Consider the following 16,917-nt stretch of genomic DNA (forward strand, 5'->3'; position numbering starts at 1 on the left):
ACCAGATGTTCAACTCTACTTCAGAGCACTAGTAACAAAAACGGCATGGTATTTGTACCAAAATAGAAAGGTAGATCAATGGTACAGAATAGAGGACATAGACACAAACCCAAATAAATACAATTTTCTCATACTAGACAAAGGGGCCAAAAATATTCAATGGAGGAAAGATAGTCTCTTCAACAAATGGTGCTGGGAGAATTGGAAATCCATATGCAACAGAAGGAAACTAAACCCATATCTGTCACCATGCACGAAACTAAACTCAAAATGGATTAAGGACCTCAGAATCAGACCAGAGACCCTACAGATTATAGAAGAAAAAGTAGGTCCAGATCTTCAACATGTTGGCGTAGGACCAGACTTCCTCAACAGGACTGCCATAGCACAAGAAATAAAAGCAAGAATCAATAACTGGAATAGATTCAAACTAAACAGCTTTCTCTCAGCAAAGGAAACTATCAGCAATGCGAAGAGAGAGCCTACAGAGTGGGAGAATATCTTTGCCAATCATACTTCAGATATAGTACTAATCTGCAGAATCTATAAAGAACTCAAAAAACTCTACACCAAGAATGTAAATAATCCAATCGACAAATGGGCTAAGGAAATGAATAGACACTTCACAGAAGAAGATCTACAAGCAATCAACAAATATATGGAAAAATGTTCAACATCTCTAGTAAGAAGAGAAATGCAAATCAAAACCACCTTAAGATTCCATCTCACTCCAATTAGAACGGCGATTATCAAGAATACAAGCAACAACAGGTGTTGGTGAGGATGTGGGGAGAAAGGTACACTCATACTTTTCTGGTGGGGCTGCAAATTAGTGTAGCCACTCTTGAAAGCAGTGTGGAGATTCCTTAGAAAACTTGGAATGTACCCACTATTTGACCCAGCTATCCCACTCCTTGCCTATACCCAAAGCACATAAAATCAGCATACTACAGAGATACAGACACATCAATGTTCATAGCTGCTCAATTCACAATAGCCAGATTGTGGAACCAACCTAGATGTCCTTCAATTGATGAATGGATAAAGAAACTGTGGTATATATAAATAATGGAATGATAAAATTATGGCATTTGCAGGCAAATGGATGAAATTGAAGAATATCATGCTAAGTGAGATAAGCCAATCTCAAAAAAACCAAAGGACAAATGGTCTCGCTGATAAGTGGATGATGACACTTAATAGGGGCTGGGAGGGGTTAGTGTTAGTGTTAGAGTTAAGGTTAGGGATGGGGTTAAGAATGGAGGAAGGGAGGACTGTTAGAAGGAAAAGAGGGGTGGGAGGGGTGGGGGGAAGGGAAAAATAACAGAATGAATCAAACAACATTACCCTATGTAAATTTATGGTTACACAAATGGTATACCTTTATGCCATGTACAAACAGAGAAACAACATGTATCCCATTTGTTTACAATTAAAAATAAAAAGAAAGAAATGAGGTTTCTACCTCATATCTCAGAAGGGGGATTTCAACTCAAAATTAATCAGAAGGAGCAAAGAAGGTCATTTCAAACTGCTTAAGGGAATTATACATCAACAAGACATCACAATCATAAATATTTATTCCCCAAACAATGGTGGAACTTCAAGAATCAAATAGACCACAACACAAAAATACTAGGTGGCATGAAACCCCTTTCTCACCAATGGATAGATCCTCCAAACAAAAACTAAATAAGCAATAGAAATAAAAATACAATGAATAATTGAGAATTAAAAGACAGACATAAATATTTCATCCATAAATAACTGAATACACATTCTTCTCATCAGCACAGGACCACAAAGGGATGAAATTAGAAATGAATGATAAAATGAAAAATAGAAGCTGCTCTAACACCAGAAGACTAAACAATATGCTATTGAATGACCAGTGGATAGGAAAAGAAATCAGGAATGAAAAAAAAAAAATACATAGATATAAATGAGAATAACAGCACAACATGTCAAAATCTCTAAGGCACTATCATGGCAGGGTTAAGGGGAAAGTTCATTGCATTAAACTCATTCAAGGAAAGAATAGAGGGTCAACAAAAATAATCTAACATTACATCTCAAAACCCTAGAAGAAAAAGAACTAATCAATACCAAAAGCAGGGTAAGACAGGAAGTAATTTAAATCACAGCTAAAATTAATTATATTGAAACGAATATTCAAAGAATTGATGAAACAAAATTGATTCTTTGCAAAAGTAAATGAAATTGATAAGTCCTTAGACATATAAATGAATAGAAAAGAGAAAAAACAAATAATTAAAATTCAGGATGGAAAAGGAAATATAATGGACACTAAAGGAATACAGATGGTAATCAGAAACTATTTTGAAAATTTATACTCTAATAAAATAGAAAATCTTGAAGACATTGACAGATTTCTAGAGATATATGACCTACCCAAATTGAATCAGGACATAAAATTTATTATTTATTATTTGCTCTAAGTAGTTATCCCTGACAGCAGAATGCATTTTGACTCATTGTACACAAATGGAGAGCAACTTTTTATTTCTCTGGTAGTACATAATGCAGAGTCACACCATTCATAGAATACATGTACATTAGGTTATAATTTTCATCTCATCCCACCATCATTCCCACCTCCATTCCCCTCCCATTCCCTCACTCCCCTCTGCCTAATACAAAGTTCTTGCATTCCTTGCTTCCCCCTCCCATTATGAATCAACATCCATATAATTAGAGAAAACATTTGGTCATTTGTTTTGGGTGATTGGTGTGTTTTCCTTAGTATGGATTTCTCCAACTCTAACCATTTACCTGCAAATGCCATAATTTCATTCTTTTTTAAGAATGAGAAATATTTCTTGGTGTATATATATCACAGTTCCTTCATCCATTCATCAATCGAAAGGCATCTCATCATATTTTCTTTATCCATTCATCTGTTGAAGGTCACCTAGATTGGTTCCATAGCTCAGCTATTGTGAATTGTGCTTAGCTAGAAACATTGATGTGGTTGTGTCACTTTTGTATATCGATTTTGAACCCTTTGGACGTACACCAAGTAGTGGGATAGCAGAGTTATATGGTGGTTTCATTCCTAGTTTCTTGGTGGATCTCCATGCTGCTTTCCAAAGTGGTCGCACTAATTTGCAGTCACACCAACCATGTATGAGTCTGACCTTTTCACCACATCCTCACCATCACTTCTTGTTATTGGTATTCTTTTTATTTGTTCTTTTTAGTTATACAAGACATTAGAATATATTTTGTCATATTATATATACATAGAATATACTTTAATATAATTAGGATCCTATTATTGTGTTTGTGTATGGATGCGGCATTACCATGGTTGTGTATCCAAATACAGGGCTAAGACAGTTTTGTCTAATTGATTCTGTTGTCCTTCCTGTTTCCCTCCCTTCTCCCTTCCATTCATTTCCCATTGCCTAATCCAATGGACTTCTATTCTACTTCTTACCACACTGCCTTCTTGTGGGTTCTTATCCACATATCAGAGAACATTTGGCCTTTGGTTTTGGGGGCTGGCTTATTTCACATAGCATGATATCTTTCCATTCCATCCATTTATGGACAAATTCCATAATTTCATTCTCATTCATGACTGAGTAATGTTCTATTGTGTATATATACCACATTTTCTTTACCATTCATCCGTTGAAGGACACCAAAGTTTTCCACAGTTTAGCTATTGTGAATTGAGCTAATATCAACATTGATGTGGCTGTGTCACTGTAGTATGATGATTTTAAGTCCTTTGGTTATACACTGATAGGGTCAAGTGGTGGTTTCATTGAAAGGTTTATACAGAATCTCCATATTGTTTTCCAGAGTGGTTGCAACAATTTGGAGCCCCTACAGCTCTCCCCCAATCCTTGCAAATATTATTATTACTGGTATTCTTGACATTTGCCATTCTTACTAGAGTGAGATGGAATTTAAGTGCATTTTAAATTTTCATTTCTCTAGTTGCTAGAGATGAACATCTTTTCACATATTTCTTGACCATTTCTATTTCTTCTTCTGTGAACTACCTGTTCCTTTGCCCATTTCATAATTGAATTATTATTTTTTGATGTTAAGTTTTTTGAGTTCTTTATATATCCTGAAGACTAACTCTCTATCTAAGGTGCAAGTTGGAATGACTTTCTCCAATTCTGTAGGCCCCAGGTTCACCTTATTGATTGTTTTCTTTGCTGTGAGGCAGTGTTTTAGTTTAATACCATCGCATTCATTGATTCTTGATTTTACTTTTTGCACTTTAAAAGTCTTGTTGAGTAAGTCAGTTCCTAAGCTGACATGATGGGGAGTTGGGCCTACTTTTTATTCTACTAAGTGCAAGGTGTCTGATCTAATACCTAGGTCCTTGATCCACTTTGAGTTTTATGCAGGGTGAGTGACAGGGATCTAATGTGTTTTTGCTACATATGGATTTCCAGTTTTCCCACCACCATTTGGTGAATGGGTACCTTTTCTCCAATGTATTTTCATGGCATCTTTCTCTAGTATGAGGTAACTGTATTTATGTGAGTGTGTCTCTGTGTCTACTATTCTGTACCACTGGTCTTCATTTCTGTATTAGGGCCAATAATATGCTGTGTTTTCTCTTCCAGCTCTATAGTATCATTTTTTTGGAGGGGTGGGTACAGGGGATTGGACTCAAGGACTCCTGAAATCTCAGCCACATCTCCAGCCCTATTTTATTTAGAGACAGAGTCTCATTGACTTGTTTAATGCCTCATTTTTGCTGAGGCTAGCTTTCAACTCACAATTCTTTTGCCTCAGTCTCCTGAGTGGCAGTTGCCAACATGCTCAGCTGTAGTGTAATTTAAGGTCTTGTATTGTGATGCCTCCTCATTCATTTTTCTCACTGAGAATTGCTCTGGCTATTCTGGGCCTCTTATTTTTCTTTTTATCTTTAATCAAAATGTTTTATTGACTCTATGTCACATGGGATTAATTACCTGCATTTATGTTTTATGATATTTTATTTGGTTGAGGAAAATATAAATTATTATAGACATTTGACTTTCCTATGTTTGCTGCTCTGGATGGGATAATGTTCCACTCTCTTTCCTGCTGTGTGTGCTTCAGGGTTCCAACTCATCAACAAAAGGTATATGCCCCAAATTTCCACTAGGTGCCATTGACTTCTGACCAGAAACAAAAATTTTTTGCATCATTAATGACATCAGTTTTAACGACCAATTCAATTTGCTGAAGGAGCGTGGATGGTGGTATGTAAGAGCCAGCAACTAGAGCCTGGGATTTAGCTTCATCCAGAAAGCCCTCAGAAGACTCCACTGACATCCACTGACATTAGGTATCCAGCTTTCAGTTTGTACTTGCCAACCTGGATATCTGCACTGGGAAGGTTTTCTTGAGCAGTCATTTGTACTTAGTTATAGGCAGCCTTGATAGCATCTCCAGCAACTGTAGCCTGGGAGATAGTGTAAATTCCAAGGGGCCCCGATCTGAGTAACTGGTATTGAAAGCAGAAACATCAAATGACTGGTGATTACCTTTGGCAACAGCCTGGTACAAGATGCTAGTGTCATTTTTACCCCTCTTGACATGTGGTCCAGCACCAAGGACATGCTGAAGACCACTGAATGCATGTGCTTCTGCAACTCCTATGGAACACTTTCTGCTACAACAGCAGCATGCACAAGACTGTGTCCATTTTGTTCTCGAATTTCACCTCTGAGATATTTGGCCTTTGTACCAGATAAACCAAGCCCAGCCCTCATGTTGAGACACTGTTCAACAACTTGTTTTAAAACACGATGGCTCACACCAAGCCCAACCAAAGCCACTCTTGTGCTTGTAAAATGGTTCTGAATGAAGTGGCATAACTCTCCTGATGTTACTTTTCCAATCCTATAGTCAGGACAACACAGTGTATCAGTTAAGGCATTCCAGTAAGCAGCAGCATGCAAATTTTTCATGAGATGAACGTGTGGATTCTGAAAAGCCACAGTTTTGTTAATCTTTAGCTGAGACTGAAGGGCAGTCACTTCCCAAAGATGAAATTCTGGTGCTGTAATGACATTAAGCAGGATTCAACTCAATGTCAACATCATCCCACAGGAACTCATAATTTGCAGTCACACTTAATTTACCACCAACTTCTTCAATTCCCTGGGTTATCTTGAAAGATGAAGCAACTTTTTTAGTTAAACTGGATGCAAGATGCAGTGAATGAGAGGTTTCTATATTGCTGGGGTCCTCATATCTACTGCCTGTTTTAATGAACAAACAAATTCTTAATGCCAGAGCGTAGTTAGTCATAGAAGCAATTACCAAACCATTTGGTAATTTGGTAAACTCAGGGTCCTGTGGTTATGCAGGAACTCCTGCAGGGGCAGCTGTGCCTTTAATTTTGGGGGAAAATATGAGGGAATAAAATCTTGAGAAGGACCTGGCTCTGGTCAGTAGCTTCATGGCTCAGGTGTGCTCTGACCCATGGGCACTGTGGATTACAGGCAGGCAAGATGGTGGTGGAGTTTATTTGTACAATGAATATCATGATTTCTTTTTCTATTTCTATCGAGAACATCATTGAGATTTTTGTAATAGGAATTGTATTAAATCTGTGTGGTTCTTTTAGTAGTATGGCTATTTTGACAAAATTAATTGGGCCAATCCAAGAACATGGAAGGTCTTTCCATTTTCTGAGGTCATCTTCAAGATCTTTCTTTAGTGTTCTGTAGTTTTCATTGTAGAAATCTTTCACCTCTTTTGTAAGGTTGATTCACAATGTTTTGTTTTTATCTTGAGGTTACTGTGAAGAGGATAATTCCCCTGAGTTTTGTTTGAGCAGATATGTCATTGGTGTATAGGAATGCATTTGATTTATTGCTGTTCTTTTTATATCCTGCTACTTTTCTGAGTTTGTTTATGTATTCTAGAAGCTTTCTTGTGGATTTGGGTGGCCATCTATATAGAATTATGTCATCAGTAAATGGGAATACTTTGAGTTGTTTTCACTCTTCTGTCTAATTGCTAGACAGGCTAGAGTTTCAAGTACCAAACTGGATAGGGGTGGTGAAAGATTTCATCCCTTTCTTGTTGTAGTTTTGAGAGGAAATTCTTTCCATTTTTAACTATTGAGAATGATATTGACCTTGGGTTTAGCATAAGTACCTTTTAAAATGTTGAATTATGTTTCTACACTCCCTAGTTTTTCTAGAGTTTGGAACATAAATAGATGCTGCATGTTGTCAAAAGAATTTCTGAATCTATTACAATAATGATGTGATTCTTATCTTTAAGTCGATCTTAAGTGAATTTTGCTTATTGATTTTGTATGTTGAACCAACCTTGCATCCCTGGGATAACCCCCACTTGATTATGGAGCACTATCTTTTTCATAAGTTTTTGTATGCAACTTGCAAGAATTTTAATGAGAATTTTTGTATCTATGTTCATGAGCGATATTGGTCTGAAGTTTTCTTTTCTTGGTGTGTCTTTCTGGTTTTTATATCAGGGTGATAGTAGCTTCATAAAATGGGTTTGGAAGGTTCTGTACTGTTCTATTTCATGGAATAATTTAAGGGAATTTGGTGTAAGTTCTTCTTTGAAGGTGTGACAGATCTCAGTGAGACTCCATCTAGTCCTGGGTTTTGCTTTGTTGGTAGGCTTCTGATGGAGTCTTTAAATTCATTCTTTGAAATTTATCTATTTAAATTTCCTATCTCCTTCTGATTCAATTTGGGTCTGTCATATGTCTCTAGAAATCTGTTGATATCTTCAATCTCTTGATTTTCTATTTTATTGGACTTTGGAGTTACAATGTTGCTTCTGACCATCATCTGCATTTGTGTTCCATGGTGATATTTTCTTTTAATTTGTGAATTATAGAAATTTGAATTTTCCCTTTTCTTCATTAGCATATTTGTATCAGTTGTTATTACTATTTGTATCTCCCTATTGTGAGTACGGGAAACTTTCAGGGACACTACAATTCCAGTAGAAAACCTACTGCTTCAAAACCAAATATTAGATGCGTAGACATACAAACAACATGAAAAACCAAGGGAATAAATTTCCTCTAACAAACCAAAATACATCAAAAACAGAATTCATCACCACTACAGTGGGAGAAGTTTCAGAGATGGAGTTTAGAATGTTCATACTTACAATGATATGTGAGGTAAAGTATGATGCAAAGGAGAAAATACTGGATGCAGAAGATCATTTCAAAAGGCAGATAGAGGACTGGGGATATAACTCAGTTCGTAGAATGTTTGCCTTGCAAGCACAAGGCCCTGGGTTCAATCCCCAGCACTGCAAAAAAAAAAAAAATGTAGATAGATATTCTGGAAAAGAAATGCAGAAAACCTCAAAATGTGGACATCAAAAACTGAATAAAAAATTCATTGGAAAATATCACCAGTAGACTGCACTGTTGGAAGACAGAGTCTCAGGCAATGAAGACAAAGTACATAGTCTTGAAAATAAGGTTGAAATGGAGAAAAGATGTTAAGAGACCATGAACAGAACTACCAAAAATTTTGGGATAATTTGAAAAGACAAAAAAAAAAAATTATCAAAATAGATAACATCTTGGTGATACAAGTAAAAAGAATGCAAAATTTCTTCAATTAAATAATGACTGAAATTTCCCCAAACCTAAAGAAGGTATTGGAAAATGAAAAACAGGAAGCACACAGCACCCCAAAAATACAAAATTAGAGCAGAAACACATCAAGGCACATTATGAATAAGCCTTACACAAAATAGGTATAGAACTATAAGTCTTCCAGAAAAAATGTCAAGTCACATTTAGTGAGAAACCAATTCAGATCTCAGCTAATTTTTTAACCCATTCCCTTAGAGCTAGGAGGTTTTGGATTAACACATAACAAGCTCTGGAAAAAACCGGATCCAAGAATAGTATACACTGCAAAACTAAGCTTCAGATTTGATGATGAAATAAAAGCCTTCTATGTTAAAAATAATTGAAAGAATACATAACTAAAAAGTCTGCACTACAAAATATTCTCATATTTCATGAAGAAACAGTGAAGACCAATGAAGGGAGGAACTACACTAGAAGAATGCTCAATTAAGGGAGAACCTAATTCAAGTTCAAAATGGAAAATCAATCAAGGAGGCAGGGAATAAAACTTATTTCTCAAATAACATTGAATGTAAATGGCCTAAACTCATCTATCAAAAGACATAGACTGGCAGAATGGATGAAAATACAAGACCCATAATATGCTCCAAGAGACTCACATCAGATGCAAAGACATCCACAGACAAAATGAAAGGAAGGGGAGAAAACTTAACATTCACATGGATCTCACAAGAGAGCAGGGGTCTTCATATCTGAAAGTTGCAGGATACAAAATCTACATCTAAAAGTCAATAGCATTTCTACACACTAGCAACAAACTCTCTGAAAAACAAGATCAATAAAGCAATCCCATGTATAATAATTGCAAAGAAATTACATAATTAGGAATAAGTGTAACCAAGGGAGTGAAGGTTCCTACATTGAAAACTATAAAATACTGATGAAAGAAATTGAAGACAAAAATATATGGGAACATATTCCATGTTTATCAATTAAGAGGAATAACTGATGTTGTTAAAAGTGTTCATACAAGCCAGGTGGTGGAACATGTTTGTAATCCCAGGAACTTGGGAGGCTGAGGCAGGAGGATCACAAGTTTAATGCCAGCCTCAACAATATAGCAAGACCCAGTCTCAAAATAAAATATTAAAGGGCCTGAGGATGTAGCTCAGTGGTAGAGTGCCAAATGCTCTATCCCCAGCACCTAAAAGATAGTCCACATTTTTAGTCCACCCAAAGAATTCTGCAGATTTAATGAAATTCCCATCAAACCTATGATAGTTTTTCACATAAATAGGAAAACATCCTAAAATCAAGGAACCACAATAGATAACAAATAACCCAAGTAATCTTGAGCAAAAATGACAAAGCCAAAGTATCATACTACCTGATTTAAAAACTTACTACAAAGTTCTAGTAATCAAATAGGGTGGTGCTGTATAAATGCAGTCCCCCAGTCCAATGGGTCAGAACAGAGTGTAGCAATAAATACATGCACAGACAATCAATGGGTTTTCAAGAAAGATGCCAAGAAACATACCTTGGAACGTGACAGCCTCTTCAACCAGTGGTGCTGAAAACACTGGACATTCACATACAGAAGAAAGAAATTAGACCCTCATCTCACACTATATACAAAACCTATTCAAAACGGATTGCTAAAAACATAAATGTAAGACCTGAAACTGTAAAACTGCTAAAAGAAAACAAAAGAAAAGCCACATGGCATTAGTGTGTGTGATGAGTGTTTCAATATGGCTCAAAAGCACAGGCAAACAAAGCAAAAATAAACAAGTCATCCCCATCAAACAAAAGGTTTCTACACAGCAAAGCATACATCTACAGAGTGAAGAGACCACCTACAGAGGGTGTACATTTGCAAACACTATGTCTGATTAGGGGTTAGTATCCAAAATATACAAGGAACTCAAAAAAACTCCATAGCAAGAAAACAAAAAAACAGACTTAATAAGTGAACCCAGAACCTGACACTTTGTCTTCCAAAGGAAGCCATGCACATGACCCAAAGGCATATGGGAAAATGCCCAACATCACTAACCAGAGAAATGCAAATTAAAACCACAGTCTGTCAGAATGGCAATTATCAAAAAGATGAAAGACAACAAGGGTTAAAGGACATGTGGAGAAAAGGGAGCCCTTGCAAAATGTGGTGTGAATGTGAATTAATGGTCGGGCATTACCTTTTATCTAAACCTGAGAAGGACACAACAGAAAAGAAATCTATAGACCAATACCCTGGATGAACATTGACGCAAAAATCCTCAATGAAATACTTGCAAATCAAACTCCACATCACACTAAAAAGATCGTACACCACGATCAAGTTTGTTTCAGTCCAGGATGCAAGATTGGTTCAACACGTAAATTAGTAAATGTACTAATTCACATAAATAGATTCAAGGATAAAAATTGCAGATCATTGTTGATGATTAGAGATGCATTTGCTGAGGTTGAGGACGAATGATGCCTACCCTACCTAGTCTTACCCAGCATGCTTACTCAGGCATTGGAGATCAAGCTCTGAATGCACAGATCTAATTTTATTTAGGGTTGCACAGGACATATATAGGCACATTATCCAATCAGGTTAAAATGCTTGTTAAAGTATAAGAGTGTCAGCCTGTAGGCGATCTATATGTCAAGGGTCAAGTTAGTAGAAACAAACCAAGCATGCCTAAGTAGTTCTGCCCAGCAGCAGATCTGAGACAAAGGACTGGAGGAATGCCAAGCTCCAGCGCAGGGCATGAGGCAAGGCAGTGCAGGTGCACTCACATCACAGCTTTCTGGGATGCATGACAGAACGAGGCCTCCCCTCAGTTCAAAGCTCAGCCTCAGCAGCTGCAAAGACCTGCATTACATGGCAAGTCTTAGCATAACCCCAGTTTCGCTGTTCAGGCTGTTTGGCTTACATAGACCATGGTGTCAGTGACTGCTGTCAGGTAATCTCAAGGAATGTTCCCTACATTTCTCCCTTCTTTACTAATTGAAGTAAGTAGGGTCTTGGCAAACACTTGTTGTGATTTGTCACGGTAAGCCAGTCACTCAGAAAGAAGATTGAAAATACAATGAAACCCACATATGCATAAGAGTACAACAAATATAACTATGAGCGCAGTTACAAAGGATTGCTTTTACCAAGACATGTCTGGTAACCAAGAAGTCAGTCAATCTAGCAGGCCTATATTTCCAGGTTCTCAAAGAATGTTATCAATCATGTCCTTTAAATGACTTAGCTCTTTGGAAATAGAATTACTATTATCAGTTACGTTGCAACAACCCATATTCCTGAGTTCCTTACAGCCCTTATGGTGTAATAGCAACAAAGTAATCAATGGCAGCTCTATTATCAAGAATAGCTTGACGATGCTACCTTTGTTCCTCATTGAGCATTGCAATAGCCTGAGACGTATAATTAGTATGTTTTACCATGGCACAGGCTAACTTCATGACTTCTTCATAAGCCCCTAGAGCCAGTGCAGGAATTCCTACTAAATAAAATGTTAACACATCATACTCTGCCTTAGATAACAAAGTTACAGAGTCATCACATTTTTTATCAAGAGGAATGGCTCACTTATTGATTCTCTGAGAGGGATGGTGTCCTAAAAGATCATGAGATGAGGGTAGAAGTACAGTAAGTCTGCTAGGATGACAACAATGTATACCATGTGACATATTGGCTGGAATATAATTAAATGTGTCAGGTCCACAGGAAAAGAACCAGCCAAAAGGCAAAGGAACATGTGCATATGCATAACTAACTAGTTCAGCAGAAAGAAGGATTTCTACATCCCTAAATTTCCGCTAGAATTTTTAAATTCAGCACATGTCTCTTTGATTAATGGCCACTATGAGAGTCAGGAATTCCATAGCATTAGAGGGTTTTTCCCATGTAGGCTTACCCCACTCACAGAATTCTGTATAGGAAATACTTTTGTTGATGGCTGTAAACATTGTCATATTCCTTATTCTTGGACAGAGTGACAAACAGGTAAAAGGTAAGATCCTAGCACCATGCTCATATGTGTATCTTGACGGATACAAATTTCTGAGGAATTAGCAATTTCTGCCAAAGAAACCCAAATATTATCATGAACACGATCAGTTAAAGTAGAAGATGATAGCACAGAGACATGAGCATTGGAATTAACTGTGATAATAGCACACACTAATAGGAATAATGTCCCAGGCCCTGGATTGGCCTCCGGCGACATCTGTTCTGCTTGATGCATCAGATTCTTCAAATCTCCCCATGTTATGGCATGATGTCTTCTGAAGCATGGGCATCTTGTTCGTCGTATTGGTCCTGGGGTGGATCGAGCATCTTCACCCTCAATCTTCAATTGCTCCATCTGTCTTGTCGGTGGTGTCATCTGCTTTTGCTATTGTGGCTGGTCTGACATTTCTTGCCATTACCCAGATGGGCAATGTTGCATTCTGTAAAGACACAAGCAAAACCTCGACCTTGGGTCAGAAGAGGATGAAGACTGTTCCATTCATTTGTCAAGGGATCTTTCCATCTAACCAATGGTAATGGTGATGGAGATGATAGAAGTGATCCCCAGTGTTTATAGGCAGGGGATATTCCATGGAAATCAAAAATTAAAAAATTTAAGGTAAATAGGGAAGATATTAATCTTTCTCCAGGGGAGGATCAGTTCCCCCTTTCCTTTTGTATTTGAGCCTTTAAAGAATGATTTACACGTTCTATGATTGCCTGTCCTCATGGGTTATGAGGAATACCAGTAAGATGATGAATGTTGCATGATGTAAAAAACTTGTTTAAATTGAGAACTACCAAAACATGGCTCATTATCTGTCTTCAAGGACCAAGGTATTCCTATTATCAAGAATGCTTGCTTTAATGCCTGAATGGCATGTTTTGTTTTCTCACCACTTAAAGCAGTAGCATAAGTGTATCTTGAATATGTATCTATAAATACATGAACAAATTTTAATTTTTCAAAACAAGGTAATGAGTGACATCCATTTACCATAACTTAATTGACTGTAGACCTCTAGGGTTTACACCTTGAAATTGAAGAGGTCCTAAAGGCAACAAGCGTGCACATTTAGCACACATTCGGACCAAATGTTTGCATGAGGAAATAGTTAGATCTGGATACAAATGATGTAGAGACTGAGCAGACATGTGAAATCTAGCAGGAAGCTCTTTTGCCTGTTGAATTGGAGAAGTATCTATGTACATCATTAATTTATCAGTAATCTAATTGCCTTTAGTTAGAGGTCCTGGTAAGTTAGTATGTGATCTTATATGTTGAATAACCCAAGGATTAGTTCAAATTTCTATTAGAAGCTTTAATGTGTCCATCGCTTGATCAAGCGGTCTCAATAAAGGTCTAAAAGTAGAGTATGGGAGATTTTTTACTACTTGAGTTGCAGAAGTGCAGTCAGAAAAGAGATTAAATGATTCCAGGCAAACCTCAAATGCCTTAATTATTGCTATTAACTCTTCTAATCATGGTAATCCATTACAGTTTTTCTTTATTAATCTTTGTTTCTTGTGGGTGATATCATTAATATTTCTCAACAAGTTCTATTTACATCCATAAAAATTACTGTGGCTTCTGGCAAAGGTTTAGACTGAGGAAAAACTCGTTGAGTATCAATAGGTAAAGTGTTCAAAATTTGAAGAAATTTGTCTTTAGGCAAATGATTTCTCCAGTAAATCCTTGCATCAATATTTGACAATTTAAATTGTTAGCTAGTAATGAGGCAAATTGATCATGTGAAAAAGGGAGATTATAGTATTATGTTCCCAGCCATATTGAGAACATATTATATTTTGTAATTTTTGAGCTAAGAGTAACAGTGTATGCACCCATGAGTGTATCTTAGACAATTTACTTCTAGCCAAATGTATCCAATATAAAGTTTCTGATTGATCAATTAACCCTGTAGGAGTAGATCTTGTAGATAAGACTATACCCAGAAGTGGTCTGAGGGGATTGTATCGTCTTAAGTTCAATGATTGAATTTGCTTATTTATCAATTTTCTGATCTCCTTAGCTTTATTAGTCATAATTATAGAGCTGTTAGGATCAGATGAGTCTTCCAAAAAGTGTAAATAATGGTTGTAATTGATTTGTAGTGACTGGCAAGGCTGTATGAATCCAATTAATGTTTTCACATAATTGTTGTAATTCAGCAAAAGAATAGGAGTCTACAATCTGTAACTGTGGCTCTAGAGGGTGCACTTCTCTGACGCAACATACCCCCAAAAAGAGTAAGTGGCACCTTTTGGACCTTGTTAGAAACAATATTAAGGCCCAAATCTAATAATTTTGATATTATATTATTTGGTTAAGTAATCTATTTAATATGTCTGCATCCTGATGTGCTATTAGGATATTGTCCATGTAATGAATTTGCTAACATAAACCACTACAATGGTCTTGTCACATGTGCCACATAATGTGACACATGGTAGGGCTATTTTTATCCCTTGAGGTAATACTATCCATTGATACCTCTTTGAGGGCAGACTAGGATTAACTGTGGGAAGCAGTAAATCAAATATGGTTTGTCTTCCTGGTGTAGGGGAATCAAGAAGAAAACAAGTCTTTAACATCTATTATTATACTATGACAATTTTTTGGTATACAGGATGGGTGTGGGCAGCCCTGGTTGTAAAGTTCCATTTTTTCATGTGAGCATTATGGCTCTTAAGTCATGTAATATCTCCATTTCTTTTACCTCTTTTTGAATAATGAATATAGAGTATTATGGGACTAATAGAAGACTCACACGACCAGCTTTTAATTTTCTTCAACTATAAATTTAAATGATTGAGCTTTTCTGAGTAATGGCCACGGTTCCACCCATAGGGCTGTAGTGTCCCATTGCAATTTTATGGGATCTGACTTAATAAGCAGGACAGTGGGCCTTAGAATGGGGGGTACTCCACTTTGACCTGTTTGGTCATGAACAATTATATTATCATAGGAGGCTTTAACATCTATTACACTCACTGCATCCCTATGGGTCCCAATAAATCTCTGCCAAATAAGTTGTTATGTAATTCTTCACAACTAAAGGAGTAATTGACCCTTTATAACCATCCTGTCCTCCCAAACTACAGGATATTAGTTTTCGGGATCGTTGTAGTGTCCTCCTATGCCCCTGAACATTAGGTCCTTGTTCTGTTTTTCATCCTAATTTGCAACTTCTTCCACTCTTAATAATGTTACATTAGCTCCTGTATTTATTATACCCTAAATGTTATTCCATGAGCTTAACTTGCATTCTAGGCTTATTGATTTGCACTGGAATTGTCCACATTACTTTTGGATTATTTGTCCCTCTCAACTGCGGGACTAGGGCTGCCTTTTTACCCAGTTTAAAGGCTTCCCCGTATATCTGATTTTGATCTATAGTCTCTAGCCCAGTGAAAACCTTTATGACATTTTGGACATCTAGAAGAAGGATCTTCCGTGATTGACCTTGTTTAGGGTTTTTAGATGGGTGTTCTCTTGAAAAGTGTCCCTTTCCTCCACAAGTCCAGTATATATTTAAGTCTTTCTCTGGAATCCTTCCCTTTACATCTAAGGAAGCAGCTAAAGCTTCTGCTAATGCCTTAGCCTGAGTAGAATTTGTTCCTACATCTCCGCATGCTAACAACCAATCATCATGTCTCCATTTCTAAATGGAGCTATTGCTGTCAGCATTCAGATGTTTCCCCCTTCAATACCAGCTCTCTAAGTAGCGCCTGCCACTGCAGCAAGTTCTACCTTGTGATTAACTACATCTGTGGCTCTCACCACAAAATCTGCCAAACTTTCATTAGGCCTTTGGATTAGCTTAACTAATGGCTTAGAAGATTCCTTAGTAGGGACCTGTCATAGAGCCTTGAGAGCACATGATCAAACCTGATCAAAATATTGGGTAATCCCAATGGCTGTGTAGCCGGAGGTGCATAAACTCCATTACCCTGCAAACAATCCACATTTAAAGGCACATCACTTGTTCTATTTCTTTCTGCTTGTTGTTCACATTGATCCATATAAGCAACTTTCCAGAGTAAAAGTTGTCCTCCAGGCAAACAGGCACGAATCAGCTGCATCCAGTCAAAGGGACAGTTTAAATTCAGGATAATTCAATCTATCATCTGATGAAAGTATGGGGATCTTATGCTGTCCTCCAGGATGGCTTTTCTCAATGATTTTATGGTTTCAGGTGGTTTCAGATACCACCGAAGCAACTTTTGAGCATTTATTACAGGATTACCTGGAAAGATTTGAATTACATCATCATTAAACTCCAAAACATTTAAAAGATGATGTGAAGGGCCC

The 16,917-nt window shown here is 37.0% G+C and overlaps 1 pseudogene; it reads right to left on the bottom strand.

The window, feature by feature from the left end:
* Positions 1-5,090: 5,090 nt before the first annotated feature.
* LOC124974687 (cytochrome b-c1 complex subunit 2, mitochondrial-like) lies at positions 5,091-6,444 on the bottom strand (annotated as a pseudogene).
* Between the last annotated feature and the right edge of the window lie 10,473 nt (positions 6,445-16,917).

This window comes from Sciurus carolinensis, unplaced genomic scaffold, assembly GCF_902686445.1.
Source record: "Sciurus carolinensis unplaced genomic scaffold, mSciCar1.2, whole genome shotgun sequence".
Classification (NCBI taxonomy): domain Eukaryota; kingdom Metazoa; phylum Chordata; class Mammalia; order Rodentia; family Sciuridae; genus Sciurus; species Sciurus carolinensis.